Source organism: Urocitellus parryii, chromosome 11, assembly GCF_045843805.1.
Source record: "Urocitellus parryii isolate mUroPar1 chromosome 11, mUroPar1.hap1, whole genome shotgun sequence".
In the NCBI taxonomy this organism is placed as follows: domain Eukaryota; kingdom Metazoa; phylum Chordata; class Mammalia; order Rodentia; family Sciuridae; genus Urocitellus; species Urocitellus parryii.
Window position 1 is genome coordinate 91,663,856 of NC_135541.1, and position 15,558 is coordinate 91,679,413.

Here is a 15,558-nt window from a genome sequence, read left to right on the forward strand (position 1 = left end):
AGCAGGAAAGTCAAGGGCACAGGAGCTGAGAAATCCCTACCTCTAGTCCCAATACAAGTGGGTGGATGGTGGTGGTGTTTTTGGAAGCAAGGAGAAAGTGCAGCCAACAAGCAGACAACTGAGAGTGGAAGGCCTAGAGATGAGTGGCTGCAATAATGGTGGACTGCCATCCCAGCAACATCCCTCTTACTCTGCTGCAGGAGGACCCAACCCAGCTGGACCCACCCTCTAGATGTGTCAAGGCACATGCATAAAGGCACGTGTTCCTTGGGGAAAAGGCTATGGAATGCCCTGCATGCAGCTGGCTCTCTGCTGCCATCACACAGCAAACACCCAATCTACTCACCCCTCTCTTCCACCACAGAAAGAAACTGAGCTACATGTAGAGATCACAGAACAGGGAAGATCTTAAGATCTTCCTTCTGGTTACAAGGCTGCTTTATAACAGGCCTTTCCTTGCCTTCAACTGTGATTCCCACATCACTTGGTACATTAGATATAAAAGCTGCACTGTCTCCAAGGGGAATGATTCTTAACTTATTCTGCACAGCAGAAAGAAAAGGTCCAGCCCTTAGCAAGACACTCAAGTAGCCTGAAACCTATGAGCATGAGAGGCTCCCAGAATTCCTCAGCAGACATTTCAAATCCTCCTTTGCTACTCAGCCTGAAAGGATACTCTCTACATGGCTCCTTGAAGAGTTGTCAATTCCAGAGGCTCTGTGGTGTCACACTGCCAGCCTCTGCTTTTTCCACTAGCTCATCCACTTTGGTCAGGTCATTATGCCCCTTACCCTAGGGAATTCTGCCAGCAGTTTTCTCCTTCCATATGGATTTTCCCAATTTAGAGAAGTAACACAAGAGCTGCCCTTCTAAAAGTTGCTTTTTCAGTTTCAGGAACAGAATTAACACACCCAATTATGTTTGCAGATGCTTAAAATAAACTATTTTTCAATATGTACACACAAAGGCTAAATGCAAACCAGAGTAATGCACAGGTGATCTCTAAGGCTGTACAGAGAAAACACTGACTAGATTATCACACACAGAAGCCTGTCCTGCACACAGCTAGTTAAATCAGGATGCACAACCACAGCCAGCTCAAGGCAGGACAGCTCTTCCAAGGTGTCTGCAGTGAGTTATGCTGAGATTTCCAAAAACACCACAGGTGTAACAGCACTACTCTGAAGGGCACCTTAAACACAGCAATCCTCATGCTGCCTGAACATGGTCCACTTGTTTTTTAATGCTTCTTTCCTTACTGGTTGCTAGACTAGACTGAAATTTTTTAAGGATTTATCTTGATGACTTAGAAAAATACATGTAATTTCTCAACTTGATTCAGGTAGTACACGATCATAAAACTGAGTAAGTCTTTTAAAAAACAAAACTCCACAGACCCCATTGTAGAAATTTCAGGATACACTCCCAGGTAACAATCAGGGAATCTTCAACAGTTCCAGGAGTGCTCCAACAGCTCCAAAATAACCCTCATATTCTGAAAAAAGTGCTTTCAACTGTCTCTTGGACCAATAATCCAAAGCATATGCCAAAGCTGCATGGCGATGATGTTAATTCTCAAAAAATTTCCAACAAATACCACCTGGTTAATGTTCTCGAAGCTACAGCCCAGCCTGACAATCCATACCTCTCATAATCTTCTCCATAAATATCTCACACTAGTTTATCCACTTTGGTGCTACCTCCACAAGATACCATTTCAAGAGCTTCTTCAAAAGTGGTACAGCCAGTAAGAAGACAGCAGAGACCAAAAAAATTTCCTCCTCTAAGACTTGTGCCTGTGACCCTCTTATAATTATCTTTGGAGTACCCTGCTAAAATGCTAACCCCTGAGCCAATGTTCACCAGAAGCAGAGGATGTGGGTTTTTCAACTCAAATGGTAACTTCTGACATTTTTCAGAATCAGCAGGATTTTCAAAGTAATAGCACTGTGGTAGTCCATTGAAACCAACTAAGTCAATACATAAAATTCCTTGGATTATGCAGTCTAATTCATGCAGTTTGCAAAGCTGAAGACCACCTATCTTTGCATCCACACAGAGTCAGGGCCTTCAGCTCCAGGCGCACATCCCTAATGCCCCTGGACCCATAAGCCACATTGGAGGTCAAGTACTTTCAAATGCTTTGAAGACTCTGCACTTCTTCCTCTTCTTCTTCAGCAGTGATGTCTTTGGGTTCAAAATAAACCAGCCTGACAAAGGGTTCCACCAATATCCAAGCCAAACCATGGAAAAAGCGGCTGCTTTTTCTGGAGGCTTTCGACCTGTGAACCAGAGACCCAGGCAGGGCCGCTGTAGGAGTTGAGCCCATGGGGCCTCACACCATCTGTTGACGCCCAACAGCAGGCGCTGACAGGCTGCTCGCCAGAGGCCACAGTGACCCCTGCCTCTGCCCTTCGGAGCCTGTGGGCCCTGGCTCCCAGCCCAAGAGGGTGAGGTGGAGGCTGCCCTGACATGGCGCTCCAGGGGCAAGTCGATCTGGCCGGCCCCCTTTGGCAGCCCCCACCTCTGCCCCGCCACCAGCCAGCCCCCCTAGGGTGGCAATCCTCCTGCCTCCTCAGAGGCAGTCCTGCCTGAGCCTCTGGATATGCTTTGGTGAGGCAATTGGACCTTTTCTCCTTTCTTCCATCTTCCACATGCTTGTACCTGAACCCTCACATATTCTGTCATCTGTATTTTTGTTTTTGCATTTCAAGGTCAATGCCAAATTCATTCTTTTCCTGAGAACCATCTTTCATATGTTGCTTATAGTTTGATCCTCAAAATTGAAAATTAGTGCTTTCCCTAATTTATATTATTGTGTCTTTTTAACTATCATTTACTGCATAGTCAAATAATGTGCAACAATTACATTTCTTTTTATAGGTTTAAGGTTATGATCTCTAGACTCCTTGGAGAAGAATGTTCTAGTGCCCAAATGAAATAAATTCTCTTTTATCATTTCAGATATAAGTTAAGATGATGCTGTATTTTAATGGGATTTGTTTTTGTATCATGACTTATTTTACACAATTTTTGTTGTTTGTGTTTTCTGAAATTTCTATTTGTCTTTCTTTTACTTTTACTGAGAGAACATTTCTTTACTACATCATGGATATCACACATTTCCATAATTATTCTATCTTTAATGTAGACCACATTTCATTTTTGTTCTTGAAGACATTGTATTTGGGGGTCAACTGGCTTCCTATTCTGATTTAGATTGTTTAGGAAACTCCATGCACAAGTCTCAACCTGGAATTGTTTTTTTTTTTTATTAATCTTCACTCCTAGTTCCACTCCCTCATATTCTACATCATTATTGGTTTGTATCTCACTTCTCTGGAATATATCCAAAGGCATATTGAACAGAAACAAACAAACACATAGAAGGGAGATGAAATTTCTGAGCACTTGCAATTTTGAAAATGTATTTCATATGCCTTTATGTTGATTTATAGTTTGGTATAGCACAATGTTGAGAGTCACAACCAAGTCAAGATGGCACCTGGCACTTTGCCAGGGGGAGTGGTTTGAGAAGTAATGCCAGCAAGCCATTAAGATGACACAGATTTCTTAATGACTGACTGCTGTATCTAATGATGTTAATTAAGTTAAGCTGTGTATAATCATTAAGATGATGAGGATTCCTTATTAGTTGACTGCTGTATCTAGTTGATGTTAATTAAGTTAAGCTGTGTGTAATTATTTGGGTAAATATACTTCTCTGACTCATAATAAAGTGGCTCCTGCTGTATCAACCTTCACAAGTTTCTTGTAACCATCCACCCCCCACCCCCACCCCCACCCCCTTTATTTTGCCCAGCCAGACTTTGACAGATGGTGGCCTGTATGGGGAGCCCCAGGACACTCGGGGGTAAGTGAAAAGGAAAAGCTGCTCATCCGTAGAGATAGGACGGGAGCAAATCTGCTCATCCCTAGAAGTAGATAGGACAAGAGGAAGCATGGACATTTTGAGAAAATGGAGAGGATTAATACAGTATGTTTGTGTCTTGTTTTGTCTTGGTTTGTTGTATTGTCTTTGTTACGAAAATCTGGAAGGGGTGTTAAGTAAATTGCTAAGGGAAGGAGCCACCCTAGTGGAACCAAGAACAGTTAGGGCAGCACAAAATTGTATATTCAAAGTTTTTTCCTCCTCAGAATGGTGAAGACATTGTTTCATTCTCTTCTAGCACAGAGTGTTCCTAATAAGAAGTTTGATGCCAGTTTATTATTGTTTCTTGGTAAGTGACCTCTTTTTCCTCTTTTTCTCTAGAGACTTTAAAAAACATCTACTTTTCCTATGTTTATTGCAGCACTATGCACAATAGACTAGATATGAAATCAACCTAAATGTCCATCAGGAGGTGAATGGATCAAGAAAATGTGGTATGTACACAATGGAAATTCTATTCAGCCATAAAAAAGAAGAAAATCCTGCCATTTGCAGCGACAGAGATGAGCATATAGGGCATTATGCTCACTGAAATGAGTTTATGACAAAAGGACATATTCTGCAATATTCCACTTCCAAGAGATTCCTAAAATAGTCAAATTTGTAAAAGCAGAAATATAATGGTGGCTGCCAGGTACTGGGGGAGGGGGAATGGGCAGTTTCTGTTCCATGCTAGAAAGTTTCAGTGAACCAGGATAAGTAAGTTCTAGAGATCTGCTGTACAACACTGTGCTTGCAGTTACCACACTGTCCCACAAACTTAAAATGTAGTAAAAAAGGTAGACCTCATCTTATATGTTCTTACTACAGTAAAATATAAAAATAAAAATAAAAATAAAATCCTTTCTCTAATCATTTGGCGTTCTAAAATTTCATGGTAACGTGACATGGTCTTTTTTTTTTTTTCCCTTGGTACACATTTATCCCCTTTATTAAGAATAGTTATGTCCTTAACTTTGAGGAGATCTCTCTATAATTTTTACCATTTTATTCTTCCTTATTTTTATTTTTCTCTATTCTTTTAATTTTTTTTAAGTATTGATTATTTTTTATTTGTATTTGGACACATTATCTTTATTTCATTCTTATGTGGTGCTGAGGATCGAATCCAGGGCCTCACACATGCACCTCAGACATGCTAGGCGAGCGCTCTACTGCTGAGCCACAACCCCAGGCCCAACATTTTTTGTGTGTGTTTTTGTGTGTGTGTTTGTGTGTGTGTGTGTGTGTGTGTGTGTGTGTGTGTGTGTGTGTGTGTGTGAGTGATGCTGGGGATTGAAGCCAGGGCCTTGTGCATGTGAGGCAAGCACTCTACCAACTGAGCTATATCCCCAGCTATTTTTCTTCTCTATTCTATTTGCTGGATGTTGGAACTTAAGGATTTATTTTCTTTGTTTCACCTTCTCTGAAGCTCTCTTTTTCTAATCTTTTGATTTATGTTCTAGAAGGGGTCCTAGTCTTTGTCTTTCAACACTTCAATTTTATTTGGGGGGTTACTGGGGATTGCACCTAGGGGTACTTTACCACTAAATTACCTACCCAGTCCTATTTATGTTTTTATTTTAAGACATGGTCTTACTAAGTTGCTGGAGCTGGTCTGAAACTTGTGATCCTCCTGTCTGAGCCTCCTGAGTCCCTGGGATTACAGGTATGTGCCACAAAAACTGGCACACTGACTCATGAACTTTCAATGGATTTTTGAAATTTTAGCAATCATATGCTTAGTTTACAAGACTTTCCTTTTGTATTTAATTTTGATGTGTGTGTGGGGGGCACGGTGAGGAGTAGGATTATCTAGGGCTAATTTTGTGGAAGTAATTAATATATTTTCAAATTTCTCTAAGAATACAAATTCAAATATTTTAGGTTTTTTTCCTATTTTATAAGCCTACAATCTCTGTTCTTCTTTCTGGAGTAGTAAATCTTATATTTGCTTGTTTATTCTGCTTATTTTCTTTGTCTTTCAACACTTCAATTTTATTCAGGGAGTTACTGGAAATTGAACCTAGGGGCACTTTACCACTAAAGTGGATCTTTAGTTGTCCATCATATTTAAGAATGAGACTTTCCTAGAGAGCTTTTCGGACTTTCTTACTATTGAATATATAGGTCTTTCCTCCTACAAGTTAAGTGTCTGTGCTGGGAGCTTCATGTACATGGGAAGGATAATTAATTATGGTAATGCTGGTTACCAAAATAAGCCTCAAAACTTCATTGGTTTTCTATGATATTTGCTTGTTTCTCAACTGCAGCATAGTTCAGATGTTCCTGATTCATGGGTGGCTTTTCCTCATGTAGTGACTCAGAGACCCAGGCTCCTTCAACTGATGCTACAGCCGTCTTTGACCTTCATGGCTTCTGCTTCTGGCTGGCACAGGGTTAGTGAGAATGTGAAAAGGCACTTTTTCTTTCTTTATTCCTTCCTTTCTTTCCCACTTCCTCCCCACCACCCCATCATCCACTGGGTACAGAACCCATGGCCTCACAAATGTTTAGCATGTGCTGTACCATTGTGCTACATCCCAGCTCCACAGTTGCTTTCTTAAAAGCCCTGGCCTGAATGTGACACACACCACTTCTACTCACATTCTGTGTACTTAAATAGCTACATTTGGATATAAGGGAGGCCAGAAAATGAAATGCCCAGTCTGGTAGTCCCTTCCCAGAAAAGCATCAGGTTAAGGAATGAGGAAGTCAAGTTCTTGTTACATAGCTAAACACAGCTTTTTAATATATATATTTAAATTGTGGATGGACAAATACCTTTATTTAATTAATTAATTTTTTGATTTTTATGTGGTACTGAGGATCAAACCTAGTGCCTCACACATGCCTGACAAGTGCGCTACCACTGAGCCATAACCCTAGCCCCAGCTAACCACAGTGACAATAAACAGATTTACCCTAGTTGCCTTAATCTTGGGGTTAGAATGTTGATGACTTTTAGTTTTGCAGGGAGAGGTTTGGAATTCCAAAGAAGAAGGCAGAGGGCTTTACTGAGGACATTGATGTCCATCCTCAGCATACCTAATTCTCCTCAGTTTATTCTGTTTTTCAGAAGAAGAAAACTTATTTTATTTTTCCCAGAGGTGAAATGCTAGTTGGTATTTCATGTATTTAAAAATGGCAGAGGAAGGCAGGAAGTATATGCAGATAATGGGTGCCACATATGCTAGACCCACTTTCAAACAATCCTTCCATTTTAGCCTCTTAGCTCCCTGCCCTTAAAGGCACCTGAAAACTGAGCCTGAAGCTTCTTTGGGTCTCTGACATGGAGACTTATCTCTCCTACACTAAAATCACTTCCTGCATATTCCATCCTGCACTGGCAATTCTCCTCCTGCTTTCCTTGGTGTTCTGAATTAATTCCCATTTATCATTAGGCCTTAGAAAGGTAGGGAAGAAGAAGTCTTGTGCTGGGTCTTGAAACCCCAGAAGTTTCCTTGCAGGAATGTTTCATGTATTCAACCAGAGTTTGATTTGGTTATATTATCTTTAAAAGGTCACTTCTCTGTCTGCTCAATTGTTTTAAATCATGTTCAGAACTAGCAGCTCAGACTACTAATTTTGGGTTTTCATCAGGGAGCATGGCTCATAGAGTCTGTCATCCTCTGCCTACCAAAAGGCCAGAAGGAGGATGATATTTGAAGTGTGTTTAGAGGACATTTGTTTCAATTCTTTAACCTCTATTCTTCAAATAAGTTGGAACAATCATTGGCCTAGTCTTAGCCATAACTACCTTGAATGAGTTGTGGTTTAGCTTTATGACCTTCATTTTAACAAAACAACATAGTACCCTTATTAAGCCTGTTATTGTGATCATTTTAGGAATTTTTAAGAGACATTATCTGCTATCTTTATCTTTCAGAAAGATTTTTTCAAACAACTCTTTGCTACAAAAACTTGACTTTTTTCAAAACCCAGATGCATTCCCTCCTTTCTGATAATGAGAATTGTACAATTCATTTTAGAGTCATGTGCTGAATGCAGATGCTTTGATCAACAAGACAAACCATATACGTGGTAGCTAGAAGATACAGCTTAGTGTGTAGTGGTGCTATGCCACCTATGTTTGTGTATGTGCACTCTGGTTTTCACTCAATAATATTGTCTAAGGATTTGTTTTTTAAAATACATCCCTGTCATTAAGCAACATGATGGCATTTCCCTTTATCATTTTTTTAAAGTTCTTTAGTCTTGATTTTATTCTCTGAACACTCTAAAAGTGTCTCTAAAATCATGTGAATTCAGGGCTGTGGTTATAGCTCAGTGGTAGAGAACTTACCTGGCACATGTGAGGCACTGGGTTTGATCCTCAGCACCATATAGAAATAAATAAATAAATAAATAAAGGTATTGTGTCCATCTACAACTAAAAAAAAAAAGGAAAAAAGAAGAAGATAATATAAATTGAGGTAGAACTGGGTTGGTAATTGGTTTCATACTTTACCTGGCTGCAATTCTCAAATGGGGACAGGCTAAAGGTGTGCAGGGTGAAGAGTGCTCTGTGATTATTTAAGGCTTTTTAAATTTAATATATGGTACAATTTTAACATAATTTGTTTCTTATACATTTTATAAATGTTAACATAAATTAAAATACACATTAACTGGAAATCTACTTGAGAAATTTGTGGTTTTTTTTTAACCTTGCAATAATGTGACCATAATTCTTACATAATAGAACTTTTGGGACTCTACTTATAGTAAGATTTTACTATATCTTTCTTTATTTATTAATTCTACAGGGTTAATTAAGTGTACACACTATTTGTTGACAATGATCAGCATACTGATATGTTATACATATTTTATATTGAATGGGTTATTTTATTATATACTTCAAAACTCCTGTACAAGATAACATAAATAACATGAATATGAAAATAAAGTAAATTAATAAATTTAGTTGAGTACATTTTGGTATGTATCTATTTTGAATATAATATTTTTGGTACTCATTTCCATAAAGAAAATACTTTTCTTCCTTTTAAAGATTTCTTTGAAGACATACAAAATAGCCTTACTATTTGTAGTGGATTGAAGAAGGAATCTGCAAAATTCATGTCCATTGGAACCTCAGAATATGATCTTGTTTAGAAATAAGGTCTTTGCAAATATAATTAGTTAAGATGAGGCCATACAGGATTAGGATGGGCCCCCAAATCCAATGATTGGTGATCTCATAAGAAGGTCATGGGAAGACACAGAGACACGTATAGGGTGAATACCTCTTATGACAAAGGCAGAGATTAAAGTGATGCAGCTAAAAGTTAAAGAAAACCAAGGATTGCTGGCAACCACCAGAAGTTAGAAAAGGGGCTAGAAACAGAATCTCCTCTGAGCCTTTAGAAGGAACCCACTCTTCCAACACCTTTATGATTTATCTTCTGCCTCCTGAATTAGGACAGAGTAATTTTCTATTGTCTTAAGTCATGGGGTTTCTGGAAATTTGTTACAGAAATCCTAGGAAACTGCCCTAGCTCAAATTTAAAACATCTCCTTCTGTGAATACTTATAAGTTGAGCATTTACTGGAGCTCCACAAATAACTGCTAGCTGATAACTTTCCAAATGAGAGTTAGCCTACTCACTGGTACCTAGAGGAGTATTTCCACAGTAATCTTAAACAGAACATTATGATAAATAAAAGCCATTTTTCCCCTTCGTTTTCATAGAAAACACACTGAGGATTAATATAAAATGCTTTAGTGTAATTTCAAAAGCTTTGATCACATGAATATTTTTATATGAATTATTATATATATATATATAATTTATATATAAATTCCACAGGAATAAATTAAAAGTATTATTTTTAAAAATTATCTTTTAGTTGCCAATGAACTTTTATTTTATTTATTTAGCCTCATTCCTGCTAGGCATGTGCTCTACCACTGAGCTACAACCCCAGCCCCACAAAATTGTTATTTTTGTCAAGTCATGAGTGTATTTTATTCAGAATGAGTTTGCACAATTTGTATATTCATAGTTAAACGTGTCATTGAGTCTGGGGAAAAAATAAAAAAAAAAAACACTTGGTTGAATAAATTACTTTTATAGAAAAAGGCCTACAACATGGTCCACAGAGGCTTACTCAAGCTGTCATTTTGATGTTCTGTTGCCCTCTACTGCTCAGAGAGACAAATTACAGTTAGCCCTTTTCTCTACCAAAGTTGACTTATTTTCTACGGGTAAAAATTAATAATAATAATAAAAAAATTGTTCATTTGCTTAATCAACTACTTAAGTTCAGAAATAAATAGATAATACTGGAAATTAGAATACATAAATTCATCTGTTTATGTCTCTGTAAACTCCTCAATGGTAGGGACTCCTTGTTTTATCTTCATATTCCTGGCAGCCAAAATACTGTTTAGCATGGTTGTGTACTCAATAAATGTTAGGTAAAGAAAATGCTGAGGCAATCTGTGCAATTATTCATGTATTCATTTATCATTTTTATGAAATTCCTTATTATAAATATTACCCTATATTTATAAAATTAGTAAAATTTTTTCTAATATATTAATTCTATAAAGAATTAAAGTTATTTTAACATCAATATTACTCACCATTTCAAACTCTTTATTTGTAGACATTTTGACTGTGGTTTTACATGGGTACTTTTGTGGCTATGTTATACTTTTTAGTTAATTGGAGATTTTTTGCTGGTTAGTTAGGATCAACTGTGGGAGGCAGAAAACATGAAAATACTAGTGACTTAAAATCTGAGTTTGTTTCTGTTACACACAAATCTATGTATATCAGGTCTGACATGAAGTTTCCATTGTCCACAGGATCCTGACTCCTTCTGTCTTATAGCTCTGTCATGTATCAGCCATGTGTACTAAGTGTTACGAAGAGTAGCTCTGTCATGTATCAGCCATGTGTACTAAGTGTTACGAAGAGACACAGAGCCTCTGTGAAAGTGCATTAGGACGTCTGTATGCCACATCAGAGTGGAGATTGGCAAATGGGTATTCTGACAGAAGATGTGACGTAATGGTCCATTACAACTGTATAAGATTGGTGTGCCCAATGCTTTTTTATTTTTTATTTATAGACAGAGTCTTCATAATTTGCTTTAAGACCTCACTATGCAGAGTCTAGCTTTGAACTTGTGATTCTTCTGCTTCAGCCTCCCAAGCTGCTGGGATTATAGGCATGTGTCAAGGCTGGTGTGCTCAATTCTGAGCTACATGATGCCCAATAAATTTCAGAAATTGATATCCTATAAATTCATAGCCCCAAATTGGTACTCATAGGGCCCAAATATCTTTTTTTTTTTGTTGTTGTTGTTGTTGTTACATAGCCTTCTCATTCTTCACAGTAATGATTTTGAATCTCTTATTTCCTCAAATTTCTGGTCCTCACATTCTGTCCTTCTGATACTTTCTGCTTCACATTCTTACATCCTCATTTTTGCCATAGTTCTTCATTTTTTATTTAAGAAATGGAAGCTACTGAATGGGCCCTTTCTCCGCAAGGTCATCTTTTTTTCTACTGTCATATCTCCAAACTCTCAATAGAGTTTGCAGCTATTTTGTTTTCTTTTTTTGCATTGAAGGAGGAGTATCTACAGCCGAAGTCAGCTACAGGTGTGAATACAGAGAATTGGATTTTCTCAAGAACAGGGTTTTGAAATGAGTAAGAGAAATGGATTATAGAGCAGGGAATAAAGGGATATGTAAGATACTGATTAAGATGATGGATCTTGGAATCTAAGTGGGACTAAAGAGATAAATGAGGACATGATGAAGCGAGGACTGGGACAATATGGCAACATTAATAGATTGTAGGTCCCATGAGGTCCTTTTCTTTGACTATTATTTGTCGTCTTATTGATTTATACAATTCCTTGTGTGTTCTGAGCACCATCTTTTGTTGGTTTTAAGATTTGTATTTTCATTCTATCTGGGGGTTTCCCCCCAAAAATTTATGATATATTTTGATGCACAGATGTTTTAAACTTTACCAAATTTATATTTTATGATTTGTTTTTTATGTTTGAATTTAGAATTCCTTTTCCATACTGAAATTATTAAAGGTTTAATTTAAATCTAGGAGATTAAAATTCTCCTAGAATTTAAAGGTTCACCTTTTTACATTTAGATCTTCACCTGAAATGTATTTTTATTTCTAGTCCTTAATGCTCATTAACTGATTTCTGCCCCATCAATTAATTAAAAGACCCTTAAAAAAATGCTGATGCTTTTTTTTTGCCAAATTCAGAAGACACAATTGAGGAAGGGCTCCAAATTTCCTTGTTCAGCTACTCTGAATGTGTGAACATATATTTATATATTGTATACATTTGAATTTGTCAATTCATGTTACATATCAGATGCACACACACATGCACACACACATACACACACACACACACACTAGGATTTTGTTTAGATACATACACATGCATATATATTCATATATATGCTCTCCTCAAGGGCATCCCAGCTTGGAAACTGGGGCCTGCCACCCTGCAGAGGAGTTGCTCCCAAGGCCCCATCCCTGGGCAAGTGCTCAACAGGGAGGAGGAGCATGTCTTGGGCTTTCCCATGTGCAGTCGCCTTTTGGCTGATGCAGGGAGGGGACAGTAATTACAACCACAGATTTTCAGTTCAACCATATACTAAAGACATATCTATACTATAATTCTGTACACTATAGTATAGAATTGTCTTAAACAAATGACAGTATAATTACTATTGTATTTTCAGAGTCTCTTCATTTCTATAGCTGTGCATTTAACCAGTTGACCCAATAAAGTAAAAAAACAAACAAACAAACAAAAAAACAAACAAAAAAAAACAGACTTTGTTTTACTTTAAGCTCCTGTAAGAGACTACATGGCCCAATGGGCAGTGTGGGAGAGGTTGTGGGGATGCAAATATGTTTAAAATAGGACTGTGACTCCAGATTTTGTAGAAATATTGTTTCAAGATAAGAAACAGAATTAAATTCAGAAAGAGAAAAGAAATAATGTTTAGTAAACATTATTTCTTCTCTCTGGAAGACTTGAATTAAATGATGGATGTGAAGGCAAGGGTCTCTGAATCCAGAAAAAAACATGTTAGCATAGTAAGAGTCAACATTAACTGTATTATTCTTAGGATTTACAAAGTGCATGCTAGAGAAAATGAGATAACTATGTAGTATGAATAATGCTATATCACATTTTACTTATGGAAATTGATGGTTTGTTCCCTAAGGCCTATCAAACCACAGAGATGGCAGTGTTAATAATAGTATGCATTGGTTACACTGGATTCTGGAAGGCCACGTTTTCTTTCTAGTTTTTCTGCATTCACCTTTCATTATACAAATCAAAACAAACAAATAACAACAGCAACACCCTCCCCAGTGGTTATATCATTCTTCCCGACTGAATTTAGCCCTAGAATCTAACAATAACATTTATCTTTTCAGCAAGAGCTGGATACTCTCCTCTTCTTCATCAGGCTGTCTAAAGTTAGTGCTGTCTTCTGTACCTCCACCTCAGGGATGACTTTGTTCCCCAGGGACATTGGCATTGTTTTTGAACATTTTTAAGATCCTGACTGTGTGTGTGTGTGCATGCACATGTGTGTGCAAAGGGCCAGGAATATTGCTAAACATGTCATAGTGCACAAGACAACAAAGAATTACCTGAACCCAAATGTCAATAATATTGACATTGAGGTACCCTGACTTATTTCAACTGCAAATTCCTAGTACACCTTGCTCCTCCCTTCCAATAGATGAACATACCAATTAATTCACTGGCTACACGGAGGTGGCCTGAACAAACCTCTTCAGACTTTCGGTACTCTCATAGTTTACTCAGTTGTAAAATGGGGACAATAATGGTACTTACCTCTTAGGATTATTTTGATGGTTAATGAGCAAACATATGGAAAATGCTTAAAATTGCTTGCTGAGATTTAAGTAGTTAATTAGCTTATATATTAAATATGTCAAGTATTAGTTTACCTTTATTTATGCCTGTGCTTGATTTCTTTTCTTTAGTCTCAGGGAGTGAAGTGTTTCTTCTCCTTTTCAACTTTGGTACTTCTTGGCCTCATGTCCTCTTATCTCCTTTAAAAGAGGAAAGGTAAAACTTTCTTTTGTTTTGTTTTTCAATGCTTTGGTGTGTTTTTGTTTTTTTCAACAGTGCTGAGTATTATACCCAGGGGCTCTCTACCTCTGAAATATATTCCCAGTTCTTTACATTTCTTTCTTTCTTTTTTTCTTTTTTTGAGAGAGGGTCTTGCTAGGTTGTCCAGGCTGACCTCAAACTTCTGATTTTTCTGCATCAGTCTCCTGAGTTGCTGAGATTATAGGAATGTTCCATGGTTCCTAGCCAACTTTCTTTTCTTTATCCTATATTTTCAAATTCTTCCTGTCTCATAACAATGATCCTCTCTTGACTCTGGCTCTCCCATCTTTCCCTTTTCCCCTCTCTGATCCACTTTCAGTCAAGGTCTTTGACAGAGCAAGGTCTACACTTTCTGTCTCATTTCCCTTACTCCATTTGTCTGTTTCCTTGGTCCCAGGCTTGATCACCACCAGGTTCTGACTCAATCTGTGCACGCTTTGCATTTCATCACACTAGAAGCACATCAGAGTAGGTACCCTGAGCGCACTGCTTACACAAGACATCTTAATTCTCTGTGCCTTTCTTGTGCACACCCCAGCCCACAGGACACCTTGTATGGGGGGGGGTGCACAGGTACCATTAGACTAGAACATGCCAAGTGGGCAAGTTCATTCTCGGTCAGTCAAGGCAGCACAAGGTAATTTCTCAACTATTGGCCTTGGGCATGGCTGACTACAGTCATAGCATCTCTCCACGCCATTTTCATGCCTGGTAAAGGTCCCTGGAGGACAACTGCTGTAAACTCACAGGCTTGTGTTGGTACAATGCTCAGAGACATAGGTTCCTACTGGACACTTGTCACAGGTAAGTACCTGGCCAGTGGCACAGTCAACATGGTGGTATGTGCCAGTGAGACTTGGAGCCTTGGGTTCTGGCTGAGCCATGGTGGTGGTGCTAATGAATCTCAGTAGGAGAAAAGAGCCAGTGATCATAGTGGCTCCAATTCCACATGCGATGCAATGCGATGCAGCTGCATTAGGCGAGGGTGGTGCTGCTGCTCGCAGAGGTACCCAAGGCTGGGGGGGGGTCGTTCTCAGGGATGCCCGGGGCGGCGCTTGTGGCTCCATGGTAGCTGGAATCCGTGGCTGCTATTGCCCAGCGCCATATCCACGGCCGCCTCCTGGGACGGGAGCCCATCTACCTCCAACACCCCTTGTGCACTACGGCAGCCAGGCAGCCAAGCAGAGGAGGAAGGTGGCAAGGTAGGCACTCAGCACCTGCCAAGTGGCATGGCTGGATGGGCTGGAAGAAACAGCCTTGGCTGCAGCCTGGGCCTCCAGGTGCACTCCTCAGACAGCGGCTGAGGAGAACCAGGGAGGAGGGCTGGCCCAGAGAGAGCAAAAGGACAACTTCCCATAGCAAAGCCTTCAGCCACTACCAAACACCATCCTCCGCTGCCCAGACCCGCAGGCGAGGGACTGTCCTTTCTTCTTTAAGTTAAATATTTCTGGTATTTTGTCACTTTG

General features: G+C 38.8%; 1 pseudogene; it reads right to left on the reverse strand.

Moving 5' to 3' along the window:
- Positions 1–1,436: 1,436 nt before the first annotated feature.
- On the reverse strand, positions 1,437–14,976 carry LOC144249326 (pantothenate kinase 2, mitochondrial pseudogene; annotated as a pseudogene).
- Positions 14,977–15,558: the final 582 nt, after the last annotated feature.